Below are 27,996 nucleotides of genomic sequence, written 5' to 3'. Positions count from 1 at the left end.
TCTCTCTTTGGGGCTCTCGTTTGCTGCTTCCATCTATCAGACTTGTTACACCTTGTGATACAATGACGATCGTGGACCGCTACAGATGGGATGTTTTTCTTTGCTTGCTTTGATCGTGCTCCATACTAAAATGAGAGCGAATTCTGCAATGCCTGTCAGGAACGATCTTAGTATTTGAGAACCACAGTAAATGAAGTCAAATGCAATTGCTTCGTGGCCCCTCAGAAGGCTTCACGGCCCTCTAGGAGTCCGCGGACCACAGCCTAGGAACTCGGTTCTAAAGCTATTATTCGAGAAATTCCTGAATTATTCTTTGGAATCATTTTGATAAGCTAGAAAAAATATCTACGCATTATCTAACAGTCGAAAACTGCCCCGGCCACGTCCTTAAGAAAGCTGAAGGATCGGAAAGGGTTTTTGATTGGACAGAATGCTGTATCTGTAGTAACTACAGACAAAAAAGGAGGAAAAATTATAAAGATTTGACAACTGTTAAGTTGGTACCAGTAAAAAATTTCCATAAAAAATCGATAACATTTCTTATTGTCGCATATTTGGATATTGCGTATCCATATGTCTATTTTCTCGCCTCGAAAACTAAAAACAACAGTGTGAACAACGTAAAAATAGATCGTTATCACGTCACTCCTTGTGCACAGATCTGCCCATCTCTGGATGCTGCTGTTGCTGCGGTAATTGCAACGACCTTAACCTCATAAAACGAAAAAGGCATCCGCAAACAGAGAAGGAAGGAAACAATCTACGTAATGCACACAGCATCGATTGCTACACTGGGCCAGTATGGAGAGTTGTCTGGTCGTTCTTGGTTCAGCGGAAAGGGCAGTGTTGCTAGCGCTTTATTCATCCATTGCACAACTTTTATGTCACTATGGACTTGCAGTCATCCTCTAATGTTGCAAACCTGCACCGCACGGCCTTGATAACGCGAGCACTCTCAGAAGCACGTGGTCTTTTGCAGTATTGCGCTTGGAGCACTTTTTCACCTATCTGCATCCCCTATTGAGCACAACCCAAATCAATTATTGCTATTTCTAGTGCAACTTTGTATGTTGATGAAAATCTTCTCTATCACCCATTCACACAATAGCTTTAACCGAAGATTATCGATTTAACACACAGTTCCGAGCAATTCTCTCCAATTATTGCGAAGAGCGTTTTTGTTCTGCTTTCATTAGTTATGCACCGCGAATACGGTTCATGGCATTTATCTTTTTCACTCGCGATGTCACGCACAATCTAATCCGATGTGTTATATTTGTGCTATTCTCATCCCAACTCGTCTCAAACTGCCAAACAAATAACAACCAGCAGAACCTTGAATGAGACATGCTATCAGCTCATAATACATAGGAGCTAATTCACTCAACTTCACAGAGGCCTTAGCAATCTCACATAAAAGAGCACTGGATTAAAACAGCAAACTTTTTTCTTCCCATTTGTCAGAATTCACACAAAGAACATCCGAGTACGAAATCCATTTCGCAAATGTGCAAGCACGTGCTCCACATAAACTCACCTATGGAAATTATCAAATTCCGAGGAATTTAACTCTTCTTCGTTCGTCCGGGGCACCACTTGACAAAGTTGCAGAGCACCAAATTCGCAAACGAAAACGACGACGATGACCACCACGACAACGACCACTACTGCTACGGCTGCGAAGCGCGTGTGTCTTCTCCGACGAGGTGCGGAATTTATTTCGAAGACGTCCTGCCTTGACCGAGACTTGCGTGAAACTCAACCGAGGTTGGTTCGCTCAGGCGGTTCGAGGGCCCTCTTTTTGTCTGTGAATTCGCACGCTGAGAACGAGAGCGAACGTTACCTTATGTGAAGCACGGTGAGAGTCCGCCATACGAAATTGTGATCCGTAGGGGAGATTGGGGAGTTGGATGGCTTATAAAGGTCAATATGTATACAAAAACTTAAGCCAAGATCAAGCTGAGAGTCGTGGGTTCGAATTCCGCCAGATGTTTAATCTAAGTTGATAAGTTTTATTGTTACATCGACTGATGCAAATATTATGTTATTCCGAATGATTGGGATACGTTTCCCTGAAATCATTAAAGAAACTCTTGGTCCAGTCTGTCTGAACACTGACCGTATATCTCAATAACATCTCCAAATAGTAAAAGTGTAGCTCTGACATTTTATTTCGCTGAGACGAACTATTGCACAATAATATTTGGAAAGAAAAATGCCAAGAACGTCTAGTAATAGAGCCGCTACTAATATTTTTACTCTTTTTGTCCCATGGCTCTTCGACTAGTCGAGAGATTCGAGTGATGCTGAAAAAAAATAAACTGTTATATTTTAAACTAAAGGATTTATCATGACATCTTATGGGATTGATTCGCTTTCACTAATTGGAGGACTATTAGATAATACGATCAATTCTCCCTTACTCGATATTTCGTATCTCGCCAGCAGCTAGTAACCAATCGATTAAGTTTTCAGCTTAAACGGATGTTTGGTTCTCCAGATCCGTGCTCTTGAAAATTTGAGCTTTGGCTTCGATTCATCTTCACTAGACCTATTCATATTTTCAAGAATGTCGGGAAATCAACCAGTGAACCAATATTTAGATTTTTCATGTTAAAACAAACTTCTGGTCGAAATTTCAATCAATTTGGAGAAAAATTAGGTGTGCTTCAAATCAATTATGTATTTTTAGGATAATTACAAGCTATAAAAAATCATAACTACCGAACGGAACACCAAAAACTATTGGAAATACCTCTACACAGTAGTTGATTCAATTCTACGAACTTTTGTCGAACATGATTTTAAGATTGGAGCAAGTTTTAACATAGTTTGGTTGAGGTTTGTGCTTCGAGGTTCTTGAAAATCACTATTTTTAGGAAGTGCTCTATCTAAAAAACATACCTGTATGAAAATTTAGGATTTTTATCTTCCAGAACATGATGACTACACATATCTATAACTCAATCCCGTTGAAAGTTACATGTCATCTTACGAAAATAAATTGTAAAAAATAGTAACTTAGGAAGCACATATGTGAATCCGCTGTGGGGGAGCAAAGAGCACCATCGTGAGCTTTGTGCAATGTAAAAAATGAACACGTTAGCACTGCTTTTTCTCAGTCGATGATGTTGATTGTTTTCAAATCGTTCTGAATCGTCAATGAAATGCGATAAAATCAATCATCAATCGGAAAGAAAAAGCAATGCTAACTTGTTCAATTCATTCATTCGTCGGTACATGTGTCATGCGTGATTTAACTATCATCAGGTTGCGATGCAGTGCTCGATCTTCGGGCATTTTTTGTAATTTATTGCCTTAGGTACCATGTAAGCTGTTAATGGTTAATGAATTCATAGCTTTACAATGTTCTATTCCCGTTGACTATGGTCTGAAAAAATAATGTCAATGTGTGTTTTTTGTACCATATATATTCAAAAAACTGTGATGTCAGGGTACTGCGGAAAACAAATCTCGATCAAACAATGTTAAAACTCAATTTGATCTTATTAGCGTGTTCGACAAACTTTAACAGAATAGAATTAGCTTTCAAGTAGTGGTAATAGCAAGTGGTTTTGATTGTCTAAATGCTAGTTATGATTTTTCAAACCTTGATATAAGCTCAAAAACACATTTTCAACTTGAAGCATATTGAAATCTTTATCAAATGAGCTGAAAATTTGACCACACATTGTTCTTAGCATGATAATTCGGAATACTGCTTGACAGGTAAATTTCCAGACATTTTTTCAAATATGAACAGGTCTACTCTTCACCTTAACTGTATATGAAAAAATGGATTAAATTTTAACACTTCTCTTCTCTTTCCAAGAGGAAAAAAACCTCAACATCACTAAAAAGACCTAAAAGACAAGCAAATTTCGTTAAACTCTAATATTTAGCTTATTTTGTGATAGGTGGGCCTATTTCGTTTGCGAATTACAGACTTTTTAAGTCGCTAACTCGACACTGCACAAGTCTATTAGTCGCAGATGAAATAAAACTGTCAGAAGATAAGCAAAATACTGGAGTTTTAAGGAATTTGCTCCTCTTGCTCCGCCAAACTGCATTATTCAGTGCAGAAAAATAGGCAGTTTCATGACATTTTAGCATGATAAAAAACATACTTTAACTACAAGAAATTTCAAAAATAAAAATTCGACGTAACTCCTTAAAATGCTAAATTTGTCAAAATTATGTTGACAGGCAATTTTGAGTTGAAGTCTTACAAATTGCTTGAAGTTTCATGATATAATTCTGGCCAATTCTTAAAAGCTATATGCTTAATCAGATACAAAATATATGAAAGAAAAAGTGATATTCGTGGCTACAAATAAACCTTCATTGTTTGATATTAAATTGGAACATAAAACAAAGTTTTAGAACTGATTTTTTTTAGAAGCTGCAAAGAGCATTTTAGCCATTAGTAAAGGATCATAACATGAATCATTAAGTATTGAATGTTCAATAAGACTTTCCAAAACTCCTCCTAAAAATATTTTTTTCATGTTTAATACTTTGTAGCTTTCAAAGTTATTGATTGTTAAAAATATAAAACTTTATTGCTAGGTAATAAAAAATGTTAAAATATTTCATGGAGCGCCAATGGATTTCTGAGAAAGAAAATTCATGCATAAGTGAGGGAATACCAGATTTTATTCAATTGCTTCTCGGGGTGTAGCACTTTCGATCTCGCGTTATGATTAGGGTATCGCTCTCCCTCGGTGATTTCCGAGAATCGGACGATTAGAGGGTATCTGAGTGTGAGCAATAATATGCAAATAAGTCTCCTCTCTGTTTTGACCGAATTGCTTGGGGTTTGTTCCATGCCCGTTCATACTGACTGACTCAAACCCTCTGAGCTGACTGAAAATCCCCGAGCAGAAACAGGTAACTCACTCTCACACAGAATAGTGGAGCATGGTATGTTATGCTTGATGCCGGGCACATTCGTATCATGAATTAAATATTGGTTTCTTTAGAATTTGTGTTTGCTTTCTGTGGGAATATGGGGTTGTGCGGGCATGACAGCTAAAAATAAAAAAATATCAATTTACAGTTACACACACTTGAATTCGGAATTCTCACGAGAAATTTCGATTCTCACCGAGAAAACGTGTAACTTTTTCGCAAAACTTCACATCAATTTGTCAATTTAATCCAATTGCAAAGTATATTACTTTACTTTTGCTGGCTCTACGTCCTTCAAGACATGACCTGCGCCACAATGTTACGCCAACTAACTCGGTCCATGGCTGCTGACCTCCAATTCCTCGATCGCCCCACACTTCCAAGATCCTGCTCCACTTGTTCAAACCACCTAGCTCGTTGCGCTCCCCTTCGTCTTGTACCGGCCGGATTTAAGTTGAACACCATTTTTGCGGGATTGTTGTCCGGCATTCTCACAACGTGTCCCGCCCATCGTACCCTTCCAGCTTTGGCGACTTTCGTGATACTGGGTTCACCGTAGAGTTGCGCAAGCTCGTGGTTCATTCTTCTCCTCCATACGCCGTTCTCACATACTCCGCCGAAGATCGTCCTAAGCACACGTCGTTCAAAAACTCCTAGCGCTTGCAGGTCCTCTTCGAGCATTGTCCACGTCTCATGCCCGTAGAGGACTACCGGTCTTATTAGCGTCTTGTACATGGTACACTTAGTACGGAAGTGAAGTTTACCAGACCGCAAGGTCTTGTGGAGTCCATAGTAAGCACGACTTCCGGCAATGATACGTCTTCGAATTTCTCTGCTGCAGTTGTTATCCGACGTTAGCAATGATCCGAGGTAGACAAATTCGTCCACCACCTCGAACTCATCCCCGTCGATCGTCACGTGTCTGCCTATGCGAGCTCTATCGCGCTCGGTTCCTCCAGCCAGCAGATATTTCGTCTTCGACGTATTAACCTTCAATCCAACCCGATCTGCTTCACGTTTCAGCTTGGTATACTGTTCAGCAACCACCTGGAACGTTCTTCCGACAATGTCCACGTCGTCAGCGAAACAAATGAACTGGCTGGATTTATTGAAGATCGTGCCCCGCATGTTGAAGCCTGCCCGTTTCATAACACCTTCTAGCGCAATATTGAACAGGAGGCAGGAAAGACCATCGCCTTGTCGAAGTCCTTTGCGTGTTTTTAAGGGTCCGATAATGCACCCGATATCTTCACACAGCACTGTACACTATCCATCGTTGCTTTGATCAGTCTAGTCAGTTTCCCGGGAAAACCATTCTCGTCCATAATCTTCCATAGCTCTTCGCGGTCGATGGTATCATAGGCCGCTTTGAAATCGATGAATAGGTGGTGCGTAGGGACTTGATATTCGCGACACTTTTGGAGGATCTGCCGCAATATAAAGATTTGATCTGTCGTCGATCTCCCGTCCACAAAACCGGCTTGATAACTTCCCACAAATCTGCTTGCCAGTGGCGATAGACGGCGGAAGATGATCTGGGAAAGCACTTTATAGGCTGCATTAAGAATGGTGATCGCTCGATAGTTCTCACATTCTAACTTGTCACCCTTTTTATATATTGGATATATTATTCCCTCCTTCCACTCCTCCAGTAGCTGTTCTGTATCCCAGATCCTGGCTATCAATCGGTGCAGACAAGTAGCCAACCTGTCCGGGCCCATTTTAATAAGTTCCGCTCCAATACCATCCTTTCCAGCTGCTTTGTTGTTCTTGAGCTGTTTGATAGCATCCTTAACTTCACCTATTGTGTGAGTTGGCACGTCTCCCTCATCCGCCGTATTGATGAAGCCATTCCTCCTTCTGTCTTGATCTTCCTCCTCTGCGCCGTTTAGGTGTTCATCGTAGTGCTGCTTTCACCTTTCAATCACCTCACGTTCGTCCGTCAAGATACCTCCATCCTTATCCCGGCACATTTCGGCGCGCGGCACAAAGCCTTTGCGGGATGCATTTAGTTTCTTGTAGAACTTTCGTGTTTCTTGAGAACGATACAGCTGCTCCATCTCTTCGCACTCCAACTCTTCCAAGCGGCGCTTTTTATCCCGGAATAGATGGGTTTGCTGTCTTCGATTCTGTTTGTATCGTTCCGCGTTTTGACGGCGGGTGCCTTGCTGATCGCCCGCGCTGCATTCTTCTCGTCCAAAACCGTCTGACACTCCTCGTCGAACCAACCGTTCCGTCGATTTGCCTCCACGAACCCAATGGCACCTTCCGCTGCGTTGTTAATGGCTGCTTTGAGACTACTCCAGCAGTCCTCAAGAGGGGCTCCGGTGAGCTCTCCCTCTTCCGGCAACGCTGCTTCAAGGCTTTGCGCGTAATCAGTTGCGACTTCGGGTAGCTTGAGTCGTTCCAGATTGTACCGTGGCGGGCGTCGGTACCGAATGTTGTTCACAACGGAGAGTCGTTGGCGCACTTTAACCATCACTAGGTAGTGGTCCGAATCGATGTTTGCGCCGCGATAGGTTCTGACGTCGATAATGTCCGAGAAGTGTCTTCCATCAATCAAAACGTGGTCGATTTGCGATTCAGTTTGTTGGGGTGATCTCCAGGTGTACCGATACGGGAGGCTGTGCTGGAAGTAGGTACTACGTATGGCCATGTTTTTGTAGGCGGCGAAATCAATCAGTCTAAGGCCGTTTTCGTTCGTAAGCTGGTGAGCGCTGAACTTCCCTATAATCGGTCTAAATTCCTCCTCCTGGCCAACCTGAGCGTTGAAATCTCCGATAACGATTTTGACATCATGGCTTGGGCAGCCGTCGTATTCACGTTCCAGCTGCGCGTAGAAAGCGTCCTTATCGTCATCGTCACTTGCTAGGTGAGGGCTGTGCACGTTGATTATGCTGATATTGAAGAAACGGCCTTTGATGCTTAACTTGCACATTCTGTTGTCGATTGGCCACCACCCAATCACGCGCCTCTGCATTTCGCCCATCACGATAAAAGCTGTGCCCAGCTCATGTCTGTTGCCGCAGCTCTGGTAGATGGTATAACCATCCCTATACGTATGTACCGTCGACCCTTTCCAGCAAACCTCCTGCAGCGCTACGATGTCGAACCCTCAATAATTCGGAAAGAATGCGGGTACTTCTCAAGAAATTGAGAGACTTACAGTTCCATGATCCGAGTTTCCAATCGTTAGTCCGTTTTCGATGCCTGGGTCTATGCCGATTGTTCCGGTCCGAATTTACATTGTATGCTTCCTGTACTGATGATTTTTACGGCTGGCCTGTAAGGCCTGAACCAACTGATACACCATCCTTTCACTCCCAGCAAAAGAGAAAAGTAAAAAGCGTGTTCAAAACTAGTTTGGATTACTAAAGAAACTATATTAGTATAAACGAAAGCTAAATCGTGAGATTAAACTACAGTCTTAAGTATAAGTTTTACTGTTTATGGTAGTTTTACTAAAAAGTCTCATACTTTTAAAATCATGTACGCATATTTATCGATCTACAGCAAATTGTAAACAGTTTTCTCCGAATTTTTCAATTGGTAATCTCAGAATAACATATTATGAAAATAATATGTGGAAAATAAGATCGATTTTATTACAGCAGTGTTGCCAATTTTGATGATTGTCAATGTACTTTGATAGGTCTTCTAAGAATAAAACAATTGTGTTTCTGTTGTGCTTTGAATGTGACGTGGGGACTTACTAAGTAACTCTATGAAGGCGTAAGTTATTTTCCATATTAATACTATATTAGGAATTCCGTCAGGACGTACTTTTACACAAAAAATTCTACTCATATCAATTCCCATCAAATTTAAAAAAAAAATCTTTAAAAATATACGGGAAAATTGAATTTATTATATCTGTAAAATTGTTGCTCCAAAAATAACTTGATTTTTTCCATCAGGCTTCTGATTGATGATGCTTTCGAAGAACAAGCCTTTTTTGAAAATAGAAAATATAAATTATCGAATTTTCCAGCCAATTTCTTACAATCATTGATTTTGATAACCTCAAAAAATCGACCGATCTAATCGTTGTTCCATATTCGTGTGAAATTTAATTATTTTGGAGAATTTTTATTATCACAACATTGTACAATACTAGTCGAACGATGTGCAAAAAACCGATTGAAATTTCATTGATTAATAAGAAAGATACAGCATGCACAAGGTGTCCACTTTATAAAATGAACAGTCCTTAGGACGATGATCAGCCGCTCCTAACATGGAGAACAGACGCTGTTTTGAGCCGCCCGGGGAGGTAGGGATAGGAGTTACTGGACAAGAGGCTAAGGACCACAAATGGGATCTATTTTATACCTGCAGGTACACGAAGTACCAATGGTACGCATTGTCCAGTCATTTACCACCATGCAAAGTATATGTAATGTTTAGTTTTTCGGTAGTTGTCAAAAATTAACTATTTCAACAGAGCTTAAAGCCTTAAGATAGAGATATTATAAATGTTTTTGATTGAATTGTGGACTTATTAATCATGATAGTGCTAGTTTTGTTGTGCTAACTTCTTTATCTGGAGTTAAAAGCATCAAGCCACAACAATCATCATCATGTGGTACAATTTTATTAATGTCTCAAACAAAACACACGGTGGTCAAAATAAAGTACAAAGTGGGACTAAACTGTATATCTCGGCTGAGTAACGGATTCAGTTAACGGTTTGGGTAATTCCAGATTGGGCAAAGCCTCCTGAATCGATTAACGATGGTCACGTTGACCGGACACTTCACACTGGCCAGTAAGAGCCCCGGAACCAACATGAGTTCCTTACGGTGTACGATTAAAATATATTGTCAAATAATTTTTTCATCGGAGTTGCAGCAAATTGGATATATTTGGTTTCACGATTCATCAAATTTGCATGTTTGAATTATGATTTGGTCAATCACGGTTCTATAACCCACCCGGAACATCCGTAAAATCGTAATAATTGAATTGTTTCATAAAATTCAATAGGTGATAAATCTGCGTTCGACAATATGTGTCTAAATAACTCACTATATTCAGACAACTATTTTTCTTACCTGGAACCTGGTCATGGTCAATATGTGGACCAGAATTATTCTGAGTTCCTGTTGGAGTATGAAATACTTGGTACCATAAGCAGCCAAAGTGAGTGACTTATGCAGCAATAATAATTAAAACAGCTCCGTAGTAAGGAATGTTTATCGAAATTTGAATCACATAGTCAATGTATGAACCCAGGAACAACTGTTGAAGTAATATTTGCAGGAATTTTGAACCAACTCTTTGCGAAACTCGAAGTATGATTCAACAAGAAATACATGCATGATCCTTGAAGAACTTCCTGCAAAGCCTAAAAGAATTCAAGAAGTAAACATTTGAACATCTGCCAGAAGTTTCCCAATGACTTGCTTAAAAGCGCGAAATATTTCTTCGAGTATTTGTTAGAGAAATACCAGTAGGAATTTTTAAAGTGAAATCAGTAAATTCTAGTGATTTTTTCAATATAGATTCTTGAAATCAGGGTGTCTTAAGAATCGATGGAACGATTCTTGGAGATAAATCTTAACTGGAGGAAAAACTGATGTTTTCATGAAAAAAAATTTCATTTACTTACCAAATGCTTAGTAGAAAAAAAAATCAACGGACATACTTTAAAGGTACATTCTAGTACTTACATTTTTTACGTAATTCCTTCAGATTTATCACGTTTACGTTATTGTTGCAGAAACGGACCCGGTTTTAAATCCTCTTCGTTTCTTACGGAGAATTAGACCGGAATTACTTTACTCTCGATTAATCATCAGGAAATTGTAGTTTCAGTCGACTCTCCACAACTCGATATTATATAACTCAATATACTCTATAACTCGATGGATTTTTCGGTCCCTTCAAATTTGCATACATCGTGCATAAGTCGATATTTCGATAACTTGATGTCACGTGAGCGGTAAATTTCTCTTCGTATCTCGATACATATCTATTTTAAAATCCTTCTTATTTGGGGAAACTTGGTCTAATCCTTGTTTGGTTGTGACTAAATACTTGCTAGTTGCAATAAAAGTTAAAAAACATGAAATTAAAATATGTCAATAAAAAAAAATGACATTTTTTATTTTTTTTGAATAAATTTCAATTTTGATTAAATTTCAATGCAAAACATTTATATTTTTCTTTAACTTAAACTTCATTCGATGAAATAAGAAAGCGAAATAAGGAGAATAAATTGAATAAATTCCTTGGACATATTTTCATGAAATGAAGTAATGAGTAAACATATTCTGATTACAGAAAATTAAAAAAGTGCTTTCGCCGTTTCATAACCTTAGTCTGAGAATACCAATATGAAAGTACACTTAAATTCCTTATTTCCAATAAATAACTTATAATATGGTCCATTACAGTATCTTCTATAATTTTAAAACGTTTCTCTTCAACTTAGAAGATGATGATGAATTCTCGAAAATTCTGAATCAAATTGTCTTAATATTATGATTTAAATGTTCACCATACTTTCATTTGTAATAGAGAATTTGTAGATTTCCCTAACAGACTCTTAATAAGCCAAGGTAAGCTTTAACTTCCTTAGCCAAGTGGTTAGATTCCGCGGCTACAAAGCAAAGCCATGCTGAAGGTGTCTGGGTTCGATTCCCGGTCGGTCCAGGATTTTTTCGTAATGAAAATTTCCTTGACTTCCCTGGGCATGAAAAATCATCGTACCTGCCACAAGATATACCAATGTGAAAATGGCAACTTTGGCAAAGAAAGCTCTCAGTTAATAACTGTGGAAATGCTAATAAGAACACTAAGCTGAGTAGCAGGCTCTGTCTTAGTGAGGACGTAAATGCCAAGAAGCTTTAACTTTTGTCAGTCGCTTTATTAGAATAAATTAGTAGTAAGTGATTTTTTTTTTATTTCAACTGTCTATCTTTGAAAAAATATTTCTTTTCAAACTTTTTTGCAAAAACATTATAGAGTTGAAATTCTACTTGCATTTCAACGAAAATACAGTTTTTTATTGAAAATCTTAGAAATTGCGGGATCCGGCGATCTCCCGAGACAAGCATCAGACCGATATTTAGCAACTATTGAACCAGAACTGATTTTCATCTTCATTGGCGTAGCTAGGATCTTTTTCTGGAGGGGATCTAGGGGGGGCCTAGCAAATACTTGTTTTACAGAAGTAATGTCGGTCGCAATAATCAAGATTTTCACAAATTTCGTAATATTAACAGATTTGTATTGTTTTATTTATTTGTTTCATTTCGTGGTACATCATTTATATTTGTAAATTTCAATTTTCGCTACGGAAAAGATTCGCTACGGAAAAGATTGCTGTAATCCAGTTTAAAATCCTTAAGGAATTCTAACAAAAAAAAACTCTCATGGAATGTCCTCTGTGATGCTTCCACGATTTTTTCAGGTATTCAACCATGTGCATTGAAGAGATTCCTCTGTGAATTCCTACGGGAATTTCTTCATGAATTATTTTCGTACTTTTCAGTGCTTTCTCCATGACTCCTTTACTCACTGAGTCCGCCACAGAAAATTATTCCCAGACTTTCTGATCACCATAAAATTTGTCGAAGAATCTCTATCGAATTGCTTAAAAATCTGTTGAAAAATTCCACCAGAAATTGGTTAGAAATTCTTTTAATATTTTCGACTGGAAGGTCCTCTACGTACTTGTTACAATTAACTTTTTATCAATTGTTACTTCAAAGTATCCTCCAGTTGTTTATTATTAATTTGTTAATGATTTTCAGGAATTACTGAGGATTTCTCCAAACAAAATAGTATACTAAATTCTAGAAGTCACCAAAAATGTCATCAATATCACCAAGCAAGGATTCATGCCACGAATTCTTCAAAGAGTTTGCCAAAAGTTTTTCCAACTTTGGTTTTGAACTTCATGCTAAAGTTCCTCTACAGGAGTGTTTGAAAAAATCGCAGAAAAAATTGTCCAGACTTCCTGCAAAAAAAATGATTCTTCCAGGTGTTAATCCAAGGATTCCTTGTTGTTGCGGCAGGGATTGAGGTTTTGGATAAACATACAATTTTTCAAAGTTTACCGTCATCACAAATACCACCTTGTACGACACATATAAAACCACTTGCACTATTCATCCAACACCTTGAAATCAATAAATCAGTCGCATTTGAACTACCGTACAGTGCAGAACGTTTTTCGTTTCCAGTCCGAAACCCATTTGTTGCTAGCGCCAGTCCGCATAGTCTGCCATCAGCCATTTCTGGTCATTCCCAGTTCGCCCTCGTCGTCGCGCCGTTCAAATTACGGTGATTATCGCAACACTTGTAAAATTCCACAAGTATTTCATGAGTAATTAAAAGGAATTCGATTGGGAACATGTTTCTCAAAGAAGTTGTCCGCAGATCTATCATCGTTTTTTTCACAGATAATTATTTTTTTTTAGATTTCTCTAACATCAATGAGCAACATCCCGCATTCCTTCAAAATCCTCTCAAAAACCCTGAATAAGAAATATTTATAGAATTTCTTATAAAATTTCTAGTTGACGTTCAACAGTTCTTTCGAAAACTCTTCTGTAAAAATACTCAAAGATTTCCGGAGTAATTTGTTCAGGGATTTCTTAGAAAACTACACTTCTGTTTCCTAAGATTATCCCGAAAAATATACCAGAGATTTATCTAAGTATTTTCCAGTGAATTTTAAATCACACTAGCGATTCTTTTGGGAATTTTTGAAGAAATTTCCCATCGAATTCACTAAGATTTCGCAATTCATTCTTGAACTTCTTAAAAAAAAATCTCCAGAACTTTCGTCAGGAATTCTATCAGGTTCAATAAATAAGCCCAATAATAATCTCAGGATTCTTCGATAAATATTATTTAAAAATGTATACACTCTTTATTTTTTGGTTCAAAAACTACTTCAGGAAATTATCAATATTATTAGGGATTGCTTTACAAATTCCTCTACGAATCACTCCATACCAGATTTCCAGGGAAACACATGTAAAAAAAATAAAAGAACTTTGGTAAATTTGTTGAAGTTTCATGAACATATTGATGTAGAAAGAACCATACCTTTAGAAATTTCAAACAATCTTTTTCAAAGTGTCTATTATCGATTATTTTGTAGTACTGTAGAAGTTCAACGCGAAAATATTGCCGGTTTTTTTTAAGAACATTACCAAAGATGGATTGTAGTGTAAGATGTTTATGAATTTAAAACTTAGGAGAAACTTTTGCACTTTGCAAAATTGTTGAGGAATTCCTGATGCACTTTCAAAAAACAGATACTATTAGAATTCGGTAATTTTTCAAAACTGCTATAATTTAGCTTATTTTCAAATTCTTAAAAATGATGCTTTTTGAAACATGGAAAGCTTTTTGTACAAGGTTCCTCAAAGCGTCATGCGAAGGAAGGAGAAGCAACGAAATGTTGAAGCTGGAAGAACAAAAGATAACAATGAAAAACAATTTATAATCTTTTCTCTAGAGGTAAATTACATGACTGTTGAACCTCTGTAATGAATTTACCAATAAAAAAATGTCCTCAAGAAGTTCCATCAGAATCTTTTTGAGAATTCATCCTTGAAATCTATCCTTCCTTGACCGCTGGTTTTCTAGAATCCTGCCAGAAAGCCTCTAGAAATTCTGCCCTCGTATCGCACAAAAATTCAAACCAAGAATATGGATTTTGACAATAATTGGTAACATTATTTCTAGATAAGTGTTTTAAGGAAGATCAATACAAATTTCTTTATGAATATCTCAATAAATCGTTTCCCTCTTCTCAGTTATTTCGGTACGCGTTTCTCTACAGATTCCTTTACCGCTATGCTAATTTCGGAACCAAAGTTTTCGTGGAGGTTTTCAACAAATTTCCTCTGAAGATTCGAAGGCAAGAGACATTTCAAAAACAAGTTTCTTTCAAATTTTTGAATAAACCTGAAAAAAACAAAAAAAAGTAGACATAGATGAAATGGATGTCCACCAGGTGGAATTGAAGCTTTGAAAGTATGAACATGTCCCACAATATTATTTGACTAAGTTCCATGAGATTTGCAAAACTTCTGAAACCACCTTTCAATATTCCTTGAGGATTTTGATTATACTTAAATTCTATTGAGAATATCGAAAAGTTTTATGACAAAATTTTGCTATAAATCTGCTGAAAATCATTCAAATAATCTATGAAACAAAAAGTTTTTTTTTTTTTAATTGAATTGAGCTATAAATTTATTCTAGCGAAAATACTTCAAACATAGAATCGAAAAGAATTTATCGTTGGAATAAAACACTATGGTCGATTTTGTTACATGTTTTTCGCACCAGGTTAAATTACTGCCATTTATCTGAAGAAAACTTGGCCATGTCGAAATTCCTTGAAGAATAAGCCTCATTTTTCGACAAAAATTCCCGCTATGTATTGTCTAAAAATTCCTTTAGCAGTTTTGTCTATTTTTTCGGACATTTTACGAGTTGAAGTTAATGTTCTTGTATTTGTAATCTTAGTAATATATATTCTTCAGTGAATTAGCATAGGGGAAATCATCATCACCGAACACATGAGAAAACACAATGCAGTGAATATGCTGCTTAATGCTCAAACAGCATTATTTGGATTATTCAGAAAAAAATAATTTTAGAAATCAAATTTGACGCTTTTTTGTACCACGGTATTTTAGCAACGGAGGTGTCGAAAAAAAAAATGCGCTAATCGCATACAATAAGAAGCTACAGTACTGGACAGAATAAAGTACGCATTGTCCGTTTTTACATACAAAATAGTCAATTTTGGAGGCTTATATCTCGGTTTCTAGATGTCCGATTGACCTGAAATTTTCACCGCAGCTTGAAAGTAACCTCAAATTTGCTAGGCTAGAAATTCATAGTTTTTCATTAACAAACTTTTATGTTATCGCAAATCTCATTTTTTTAGAAAACTGACAAAATTTTTAAATAGATATAATTTTTAAATGGAAATATTTAGAGCAATATGCCCTTCTGCAAAAAACTGCAATTTGATGAGACACAAAAGTTTGCAGAACATCATTTTTCGGTAAAACTGATTGCTTTCAAAATATTTTCCAAATAAAATTATGCAATTTTTTGCAAATTGAGAGATTTTAAATAGTTCAAAAGATTGTGTTTCAAATACAGTGATATTCCAATTGAGTAAAATTTCAGATCAATCGGACCATTAGAAGCTGAGATTCAGATCTCCAAACTTGACAATTTTGTATGGAAAAACGGCCAATGCGTACTTTAATCTGTCTAGTACTGTACTTCCAACAGTAACTAATCGATGGACAGCCGGACGATTAAGCTTTCGGTTGTCGCGCGATTAACCGAAGTCAGAACCGCCACGCTGATGTTGTGCAAGACAAGCGAGGTTTTCTCTAAAATAACGTAACTACTTACAGATGAGATTTTTGTCAATAACAAGAGCCATGTACATTGATTCAAAAGTTTTTGGTTCGTGTTATGTTGTTATTTTTTTAATTTCAATTTATATTATTATCAAAAATTCTTGGAGGGGGGGGGGTGCTGGATGATCCTGGAGGGGGCCAGCCCCCCCCTGTTCCTACGCCAATGTTCATCTTAACTGGTGATCAGAAATCATTGATAAATTGTTCGCAAAGATAAGGTGTAACAACACAAGCAACAACTCAAAAATACCTTCCCTCAACATCATCCATTGATTTCTATCCTGCAGATTACTCTGATGCCTCATCAAAAGTTTAAATTCTAAACATCCTCATTTATTTGATGATGTCGTTACATGATAATAATTCGGTTAAGAAATTTGAACTACATGCGAAAGAATCGGTAATCCCATACGCTGATGTGGGTGTAGGGTACATATTTCTTACAAACAACGCGCCTCTCTACCTACATAATAAGTAATTAGTTCCGCCCTTGGCGTTATGCCGTATCAAGAATTTCCGAAGAAAGCAAAGGCCCAGACAGGGCCTGCCAGTTTGGAGCAATTGGAGCGTGTTTATTGTTGAGATTGGACAACACACACACGCGCCGCAATCCTAAAATCGTTGTGGATGTTTGTTTGGCCTTCTGTGGGCGCCACTCTGCCTGATGACCGTCCTTGTTCGAAGGAGACAATTCCAAAGTGACGTTATAAGGATGAGAGCGGTCAAATCAGCTGGAAGCGGGTCAATTGAGTCATTGTTTTCCCATCAAGTGGACAAATGGGACGAATCGGTCAAGTGGGGCGCGACTTGGCGTCTGGCGATATTTACGACAATCTAGATACTGTTTTTTTTTTTTAAATCGAATTCAACTCGCCTCCGAGCGACGGGGTCTCTGCATTTTGTAGATTGAAGCGCCGATCTATCGAATAGGGAGTCGTGGGTTCGATCTCTACCGGAGCACGTGTTTTTTTAGCAGTTTCAATTTCAATCTATACATTTGCCAAGTGTTCGTCGTGTGCACGAAAACTTCAAAACCTTAAAACATTGATAAATTGCTTAAGCTTGTCCAAATTTGTGTTTCATGGACTTTGCTGTTTTTAAGATTGACTTTTTTATACGCAAGTGGGCCATACTACCAATTATACAGATATAACCTAATTTCTTAGTGATGAGTTGATTGAAACGCTGATCTCATCATACATTCAATCACGAATGTATTTCCAATATACCATATGACCTTTCCGTACAGGCGGACAATTGTACGGAAAAGGTAAAATTGCTGCTTTCTCATCCGAAGTTAATTGTTGCCAAAAAGTTTCCCGAACAAGCAATCACCAACACGCAACTCCGGTTATGCATGGATGGCCTCCGATGGCAGAATGACGAATAAGGTAGAGATTTAAATGGATGCGGATGAGAGTTAACGAAGTTTATCTCTTGGGTTGCATTTATATACGAGAAGCGGTAATAATGGCACAGTCGCTAATACACGTATATCTATAGTGTTACGTAGACAAAATTTCGTTCGCATTGAAACATTTTGTTATTTTTTCTTTCTTAAATTCTTGCACAAAAAAACTCATTTCCGACTTGATTCGACACGGCAATTGATGTTTCTATCATTGTTAACCCTCTAATACCCAACCCCGCCTTTAGACGGGGTACACTTTGGAATGTTGTGTATTTTTTCGTAGGTCGCAAATCAAAATGATTTTATTTTTGGCTTATACCTTGACTCATAACACGCATATAAGAAAAGTTTTTTATGACTTTGAAAACTTTTTTGTACTTTAAGAAATTGTTTGAAAAATTGCATTCTTATATAACCTACAAATGCCTGGGCTTCATTTAACGTGTAATATAAAAAATCGTACCTTTTATATTTTTCTACGATTAACCTATCACAAACGAAGAGCCTGGTGGTATTAAAATCATTTCAAACCTGATTTTCCGTTAGTTACACGGAAAATAAAATACGCTCCGAAAAACTTTAAAAATTTAATATTTTTTAAAATATCGTAACAATTTAAATTTTTATTATTGCCAAAAATCAACAACTAGAAAAGGCTTCAAAAAAAAAATGAAAAAAGCTAGAGATGTTCAAAAATAAAAATTATAAAAATCAAAAACCAAAATTTTAAAATTTGCGAATAAAAATAAATAAATGCCCAAAACGTGTTTAGAACGATTTTAGATAACGAAAAATAATACTTAAACCGAAAATAAAAATTTGGGTATTAGAGGGTTAATCAAAATTCTTCGAGCTTGGTAATTTTATGGATAACTTCATATTATGCCCACTTTGGAAAAGAAACACAATAAAGTAAGTTAGAACCGCCCAATTTTAGAACCATTTTTTTTTTATTTTTACAATCAAGCCTTCGTGCCAAACACTGTCGAATGATTTTTATATGTCTAGAAGAGCAAGACCAGTAGAATAGCCTTCAGTTTTTTTGGAACGGATCAAATTTGTTACTCGTAAAAGTTGATGAGTGGTAGAATGTCCATGTTAAAATCCGAACTGTTTGATGGGAAAAAAATATTTTGGTACAACCTTGGCATTTTTTCATTTGTCAGAAAAATATGCCAACCGAAAACATTCGTTAAATATATCAACCAAGAATGATAAGCTACTGTCTGAAAGTTTCTTGATGAGGTTGTAGAAAATTCCATCATCGTCAGGGGCTTTCATATTTTTTAATTGTTTAACAATAGTTTTCTTCCAAATTAGTCCCTAGGAATTTTCGAAAACGTTCTCTTGATTGAGAATACTGAGTAACTTGATTTGGATTGATTGATTGGACTAGTAAGTACTAAATTAAAATTGTGCGCACTTTCAAACTACATGGCAAGTCATAGACCTTTTTCACAATTAGTTCTCCTCTTTCAATGCTTAAATTTTCTGAGGTTTGTTCAAAATTTTAGATAATTTTCAAAAGAGCTTCGAATCACGGTTTAATTAAGCAATTTCATTTTCAACGTTTTTGTTTTTCAATTGACTTTATAGTGATATCTTCATTCCGCATCGATCCAACATCCATAGTGATAGCTTTACCGAAAGCTCTTAAACGGTCCCACAATCTCGAAAATTACCTCAATCTGTCACGATAAGCCAATTAATCTAGCTTGTCTTGGGCAAAAGGTCAAACAAACTCGGAAGAAACCGGCTCTGGGTGAACAATTTTCCGCAAATACCCATCTCCATCATCTAGACCGCATCCCAAGACAGACACACCCTCTCCTCCGAAAAAAAAAAACTCTTGGTTTATTAACGGGCCTAGAGCAAATATCTAAACAAAAAGGCAACAGAATTGGTGCCCAAATTTGATTAGGCTAGAGGTAGGAGGGTACGGTACCTGTCAACACCACAGCAGAGATGATGTCGGAACGTTCGCATGCCGGAATAACACCTGTCTGGTTGTGAATTTCTGCACCACATGCAGAAAGGCCATCAATTTTAGAACAGTGGTTTCTCTAGCATTGTAGCATTGTACTTTAAGGAGCACCGCTGCCCATAACTGCATAACAGTCACATTCGACATTTTTGACAAATTGGAGTTAATACCATGGAGAGTCATCAAATGATAAATACTTTCGATCAACTTAATAAAATCTGTGATATTGTTCTAGAAAATTCGAAAAAAATACCAAGTTGTTTTGTCACATTGGCTATTATAACCGCATAACAGTCACATTGAGATTGTCAATGAGCCTCGTAATGTAATAGCAATGAAATTTCTATCGGAATTATTTTCTGACTATTCATCTAGTTTGCGATATGAGTTGTACAAAATATCAGCCTCAAATAAGCTTTTTTGAGTTCCTGGTAATTTTTTTGAAATTTTAGTTTCCTCCCGTACTGCAGTGAAATGCACACTTGGTATTCAATTTACTCAGTGCCTACTTTTGTCGAATGTTACAAATATGCAGTTATGGGCAGACCGGGTGGTTTGAGTTTCGTTAGCATGCAAAGTTGATTGGGTACTAAAGCCCTGTATCTAGTTTTGTACCGTACGCTGAAGCTTACGTCAAAAATACACGTTTTCTCAATTTTCCAATGTTTCAAAAGACAATATATATTTTGTCAAAAGATGATCAAAAGTGTCAAGGTTGGAATTTCAACGCATTTTTTTAAATTAATGTTCAATTATGAAGTAGCTGTTATTTAAGCAGGAAGTATTGCCAAAGTAGTTGCAAGAACATGCGCTATCATTTTATTGAACAAAAACAAGGTAATTAAAAATTTCAGGATTTTTTTTCAATAATTACCGATCTGTTTTTCTCATGATCGTTATTTCATTTTGAAATTTTCAGTAGACGTTCGATAGGTACAATATTTTTACACGGTAGGCACACCTGCCTTTCAGGACAATTGACATTGGGGTTGAAAAACAAGCCAACAGCAATAAAAGGGCAAGGAAAAAACCCCAAACCCAACCAATTTTCAGCAACAGGTGTCTTTTGAAAACATCACAAAAAGTGAAAGAAAAACTCAATTTCGATGGGTTGGATCAAGTAATCCTGACTGTTTGAAAGCGTTCATGATGACAAAAAAGTAGATCAATCATCCATTCCATTCAAATCAGCAACGGATGTGTACTTTTTTTTGCTTTTTTATCGCATTAAGTGTACCTCCCAGAAAAACTCTGCGCTGTCGTCGTTGATTGGTATCAATGGAGGCAAATCAATCATTTGAACGTCGCTGGGTCAAGATTCGGAACGATACCCATCCGATTGCTGGTTTGTCTGATTTTCCTCAATGCCTGCTAGTTAAAATAAAATACGAGAAAAATATACATAATATGTAGGAATTTTGAAGGAGTTTTTCGAAATACGTAAAAATTGTGTAAAAATAATCAATAGGGTTATATTGAGTATTGAATTTATACTGTATTTTGGTTTTCAAATGATTTGAGTACCGTTTTGATTCATATTACGGACAGCTTCAAATTCCGGAAACTCTTCTTTGTATGGGAAACATTTCACACGAAATGTTTCAATTTTTGCCGTTCAAAAGTTCTCACTTTTAAGGCTCGTTTTAACAAGCATTTTTCATAGATATCTATGAAAATTTATAATACCCAACTTTCTTAACGATTTCATTTAATGATTTAACTTTTCTATCTATGATTTGTTTGACCTGTCCGGAATTCGAATCGAAGTGTCCGGAATATGAGGCAAAAGTAAGGAAACGTCCGGAATAAGAATCATGTAAAGTCCACACTTTTCTATTTATTTTAAATTATTCATGTTTTGGAATCGAAATCTTCACTCACCATTCGAAAATTAAGGTGCTTGAAGGTTCAATAACGCGGAGGAATCATACGGAGTGATTTATGTTACATGCCTTATTGTGGGTTATACTTCACTGAGGCCTTAAGTGTCCGAAATATGAATCAAAACGGTATGTTTAAATAAGTGTTTAAGTGATTTTTCAATTTAGGGTAGATGTACCAGTTATGAACGTAATGGTTCCCTATTTCGCCATACATGATAATTCGATTATCATCACATTTTTAATTATTTTGTGTGTTTAAGTAGTTTGATATCAAATATATCTTGATGTTAAAACATTCAAAAATATTTAAAACGTGAAAGTTTTCGAGAAAACACATATGGCCAAATAGGGAATAACTATAGCCATAGCTGGTACACTTTCCCTTGGTGATATGGAGTAACATTGATCACCCATGTAACGTTTGCAGAACTCATGTGAGACATGAATTTTCGACAGTGTGATAAAAAAATTGAAAAAAAAGTTGAATCTCTACACGAACACCATACTTATTGAAAACTTACTATTTTTTTTGCTGTGGGCTCGGTGGTGTTGATCTCGGTAAAAGAATCAAAAATGCCGATATTCATTTTAAGTCATTATGCCAAATGACCATTATGGCAAACGGTCATTATGCCAAACGACCATTATTCCAAACGACTTAATGCCAAACGGCTTTATGCCAAACCACCTTATGCCAAACGACTTTATGCCAAACGGGGTACAATCGTAAAAAAAACATTAGCTTGATCTCAAATCTAGAGGGAGCTTGATCCATTTGATCATAAAAATCCCTTAAGTAAGTTGCATACACAGCACGAAAGTTTGAACTTTCTAGGGGGTCTTTCTTATGAACAGGGATCAAATATCTTTTTGAGAAAAAGTTTTCAAAAGTGTCTTGAAAACCCTGGGGAGAGTTTTTGGAGCAAGTATTGAAAGTATTTTGATAATAGGGGTATTCACTTAAAGTTGCGTAAAACCTAAACTGCGTATGTATTGAAATAAAACATTTCATTCGAAATAGTTCCTCGGGACACAGAGAAATGTCACTTGAGTTAATTTTTTTTTCGCGTGGATGCATTCCAATTTGTTTTTTTGTTGTTGTTTGTTTTTTTTAAATGCTAGAGTAAATATATTAAATTAAATTGCTTGTGTAAAATTTATGCTATCCTGTACTTAAGATACTACAGAGAAATGGATAAGATTCAACTGGATAGAAGCTGGAGAATCCTTATCCAAATTGAAAATGGAGTTCGAGTAATGTGTGATTGCTTTTGCTCATTGCTTATAACCGTACCAATGTTGGTGAATTATTGCTGATTCTTTAAAGTGTTTTATTTTGTAACAAAGACTCTGAAGAATGGTTTAACTAAGAAGAAGAAAGTACATAAACGTTTGATGACTGTGTCTCTTTTGTTGAGAACCTTTTTTACTTCGCATGCTAGTGGAGCGGCAAAGACTTCCAAAAAGTCGTATAACGTTTTGATTGATATTACGGACACTTATGGCCTTAGTGGAGTATAACTCATCAGAAAGCAAATAAACTAAATCCTTCTGTGTGATTCTTCCGCGTTATTGAGCTTCCAAAACACTTAGCTTTCGAATGACGGGTGAAGTTTTTGATTTTGCAACATGAGTAATTTTAAATAAACAGAATTCTGTTGATTTTTCATGATTCTTATTCCGGACGATTCCTTACTTTTGCCTCATATTCCGGCAGCTCATATTAATCATAAACAGAAAAGTCAAATTATCAGTTGAAATCGTCAGACCATTGGGGAAACGTCTAACGCAGCTGAGCATTATATTTTTTTAGATATTCATGGAAAATGTTTATTAAAACAAGCTTTAAAAGTGAGAACTTTTGAATGGCAAAAATTGAAACATGTGTGAAATGTTTCCCATATAAAGTAGAGTGTCCGGAATTTGAAGCTGTTCGTAATATGAATCAAAACGAATCTATGACAAAAGGTCGAATGACAAAAGGTCGAATGACAGAAGGTCGAATGTGTTGGAATTTCACCACAGTGGACACACTACACAACAGCGGGACGAGAAAGGAACTTTACGGACCGGAGCAAAAGCAAACACTTGTGTACTGCTTGACGATACACGAACGAATAATATTTATTCACAATATAAAAACAATAACAAATCGATTTGACAACACAAAATAATCATGGTGTGTCCATTAAACTTTAAAGGTAGTCTCGAGTGCGAGAGGTGTCGATTGAACACACTGAAACTAATATTCAACACCCCCTCTCAAGTCGACAACTCGAGTATCACAGCAAATCTATCACAGAACCTATCACTGATAGTCTACATATAATCATTTCGTCAAAACAATCTACATACTGTCAGACCGCCAAATATTGGCACATTTACAACATCTTCGTACACGCTCAAAACGTCAAAAAAAGTTACTCTTAACAAAACAGTTCTTGTCTGACAAACACATCTAGCAAATCGTCAACTACATTGTCTAAACACATTTCTTCCTACGGCGACTCCTTCTACGCCTTCTTTTCGCTCCAGTTCTCGTGTCTTCTCTACTCTGCACTATCAGTTCTACAAATTCTCCTGGATTCATCACATTCTTATCTTCTTTTTCTTCTCCGTTGAATGGTAGCTCCGGACTCCTCGCCGCCATGTTGCACTTCTCCGATCCTGCATTTCTTCCGGCCGGCATGGCCTCTACTACTTTTCGTTGGTTACACTTACACCAAACCTCCAACTCGTACAGTCTGCCTGTGTAGTGCCCGACAGCCATTACTGCCCCATTCTTCACTATATCCGCTCTGTCACCGGCGAAGTTCACCTGCATTCCTGATCTCGCCACACGGTTCACCGAAAACAAATTGTGGCTCAAACCGGGGAGATACAGGGCATTTCTCACTACGCACTTCTTCATCTTCTCGCCGACGACAGCGTGCACCATCACATCGCCACAGAATTCCGCCACCATCTTTTCGCCGTTCGCCACACTCACTTGTACCGGTTGCTCCAATCTTCGCATTTTCTTGAAGACACTGGGATCCTTCACCATGTGGTCCGTCGCACCAGAGTCTAGGAACCACTGCATTTTCACCAGCTCTTCTTCTTCTTCTTCTTTCGACGCAACGAAGCAAACGCCGGCACGATCCGAGGAACGACCTTCTTCAACTACTACATCTGTTTTATTGTTACGTTTCACAAACTCGCTCTCACTCGGATTCACGGGCAAACGCACACGGCAATCGGCTTGCTTGTGCCCAATTTTGCCACATCTAAAACACCGCAACTTTCGCCGCACATGCCAACTGGCCATGGCAACATCTTCACTTTCGGCGTCTGGGGTCAAAAAGTTCTTCTTCTTCATATCCACATCAAGCAAGCGCTTCTTAACAAACGCCAGTGTCACGCCGCCTGGAAGCGTTTCTATGGCGGTAACCACCGAATCGAACGACGACGGCATCGTCAACAACAAATGGCATATCGCGTCGGATTCTTCCACTGCCGCACCACTCTCCTTCAACTCGCGAATCAAACGATCAAACTTCAGCAAGTGTTCCGGCAAACCACCAGCAGCCCCCTCTTCATACTTTAACCGTAGGAGCTGCTTCCGAATAAACAATTGCCCGGCAACACCGCGACGCTCAAACACAGCCTTCAGCGTGTCCCAAATCTGCTTCGGATTCGCGCAGTCTTTCACAAGCTCCAGCTGATTATCCGCGATGGCCGAAACAATAATCGCCTTGCACTTTTTATCAGCGGCACTTCGTTCCACCATTTGCCTTTTCTTCTCGGCCTTCACTTCCGCGGAATCGGTGGCCATCTCACGCAACTCGTCGATCTCGGCGATCTCCCGGCAGACACAATCGAGTAGATCGTACGTGTCGAGGACGGTCTCCATCCGGAACTTCCAGTTGTGGAAGCCGGCACCGTCGAACGCGGCAACTTTCACTTTCTCGTCCATCCCTGGGCCGATAACCTGTTGGAATTGGGTCCTAAAGCACTGTCCCAATTTTAGTGCCAAACGCTTAAGTTTAGGCTAAAAACACATGTCTACTCAATTTTTTAATGTTTTCCGTTGGCTTAAGTCCAAAAAAACATGTTTTCATGTTTCTTTAGATTTTGTCACACCCCTTGGCTTAAACTCAAGTTTTGGGTATATTTTGTTTTCCGTGTCCCTTCCGAAATGTCAGATAGGAACAACCCCAGTGTTAAAACTAAAACCCCTGCGGTGTTTTTGTCGACTAAGCGAACGTCAAACATGATCAAAAGTGTCAAGGTTCATTTATGAACCCAATTTTAAATGTTAAGTTTAAACATGATATTGCCGTTATTTGAGCGGGAAAAATTGCTAAAGTAGTTGAAGTAACATGCTCTTTCGTGTTATTAAATAAAAACAAGATTTCATTAAAAATTTTAGGACCCAATTTCACCACAGTGGACACACTACACAACAGCGGGACGAGAAAGGAACTTTACGGACCGGAGCAAAAGCAAACACTTGTGTACTGCTTGACGATACACGAACGAATAATATTTATTCACAATATAAAAACAATAACAAATCGATTTGACAACACAAAATAATCATGGTGTGTCCATTAAACTTTAAAGGTAGTCTCGAGTGCGAGAGGTGTCGATTGAACACACTGAAACTAATATTCAACAGAATGGACAAAAGGTCGAAGGGACAAAAGGTCGAATGGACAAAAAGTCGAATGGACAAAAGGTCGAATGGACAAAAGGTCGAATGACAAAAAAGGTCGAATGGACAAAAGGTCGAATGGACAACAATTTAGGAAGAACCAAAAGCTATACTCTTAAGATAAAAAAACAAGTTATCACGAGCGCTACAGCTTAAACAGACGCGAAGAAAACTCGCATATTTTCAGAAAGACCAATTTCAATTTCAGCTGGTCAACGATCTTTTCGGGGTCAAATTGTGTTAGACTTTTCAGGTCGTAGTGCATTCAGAGTTACTGTGTACGTGCAAGAGCCACATTCCTTTCATGCTCACCTGTGCACTGTGCATTTTGAGACCTATGTTGGTGTTCCTTCCTTATTTTTAGGGTAATTTCTCAATGCGTCTCATGTGAATCGTCACAAGCGTTGTTCAAAAACAGCACAATAATAGATGTGAAGACAAAATTTTGAAACGAGAATCGAGATTGGAGCTTCCGGATCGCGCGTCTTCGACCGTATCATGTAGACCATCTAGACACCTGCATAATAAGGTAAAAATAGCTGTAGAGACTCTTCGTTGCCGAGCAGTTGTTTTACAACTTGGATATCGATGGCGAGCGTAGCACCGAGCAGCGCATGCCTAGCGCGCGCTGCCAGAATTTTTGTGAAGCTAGCGCAGCACACTACGATTCTGATGCGTTGAAAAGCGGTTTGGTTGGAGACTCATTTATGTTCTCCTGGTAATTATGTAACTATAAGTGCATCGAAGTGCATGCCACTCTATGTGCTATGTGTTGGGATGCCGAGTGCTGGAATGCACTGCGTCTGTCATTATGGTCCAATACACGAGTTCATTATTTGACGTTTGAGCGGTGCCGTGTTATTTATGTGACCATGGCAACTAGTGAATTTGGCACCGCTAAAACGTCAAATTCGTGAGCTCGTGCATTGGTCCATACAGGAATTATAGCATCTATGGCGTGCCGCCATGAGTTGACTGCAGAGCAGAGGGTTCGCTCTGCGGAGGCTGGTTCCGTGTAACATTGTTCAAGGCGGCTAGGAGAAGCAATTTGCCAAGGCTTTTTCTGCTGCATATGTTAAAGTGTCCTCTGAAATAGCTATATGAAATAGAGTCCAAGAGTAATGTGTGTGTTTCTGTAAACCTCCATTCAGAGCATGGGTAGATTTCAGATCGTCGGTGGTGCGACATCACACCTGCATTCCTTGAATTATATTCTAACGGTTCGGGTTGCTGATCATCTCCTAATAAAAAGCATGATGCACAAATACAAAAAGGATCAAATTATCAGATAAGCTATCACAAGGGAAGGTCACAATGGTGTTACACGGGGTTTTCAACCGGACTATTTTTGTTAGATTCTACATGTAGAAATATGAAAAACCCCAAAGCCTTTCGGGTGATGGACCAGTGGTGTAGCCAGGTTGAAAACTCCGTGTAACACCATCGTGACCTTCCCTTGTCAGTAAATGCTAGTGTAGCTGAGAAGCAAACTCTATCCTAGTTGGGACCTAATTCCCCAATTTTTTTCGCTGATGCTAATTTTCCCTGAATGCTAATTTAAATTTCCCTGATGCTAATTTAAATTATTTTTCCCTGATGCTAATTTAAATCAGTCGAAACCAACAGTCAGATAAAACTCTAATGCATAGCCAGCAAACCTTCAAAAGAAGGAAAATCCTTTGTTAGAAATGCAATTG

At 37.8% G+C, this 27,996-nt stretch overlaps 1 protein-coding gene across 6 annotated transcripts in view; it reads right to left on the bottom strand.

The window, feature by feature from the left end:
- The window catches only part of LOC5575910 (trifunctional nucleotide phosphoesterase protein YfkN), a 95,124-nt gene that overhangs the window by 20,582 nt on the left and 46,546 nt on the right, over positions 1-27,996 (bottom strand). Inside the window, exon 1 of one of the 6 annotated variants that reach the window (XM_021840352.1) lies at positions 1,538-1,773. The exons of 3 other annotated variants lie outside the window; for them this stretch is intronic. The gene's annotated coding sequence lies outside the window, so the exon portion shown is untranslated. Of the gene's footprint in view, positions 1-1,537; positions 1,774-27,996 lie in introns of those variants that run through there. 2 more of the 6 variants (XM_001662236.2, XM_001662237.2) reach the window with 2 other exon arrangements.

The sequence above is a fragment of the Aedes aegypti genome, chromosome 2 (genome assembly GCF_002204515.2).
Source record: "Aedes aegypti strain LVP_AGWG chromosome 2, AaegL5.0 Primary Assembly, whole genome shotgun sequence".
Lineage (NCBI taxonomy): Eukaryota > Metazoa > Arthropoda > Insecta > Diptera > Culicidae > Aedes > Aedes aegypti.
This window is presented reverse-complemented; position numbering and strand designations above follow the sequence as displayed.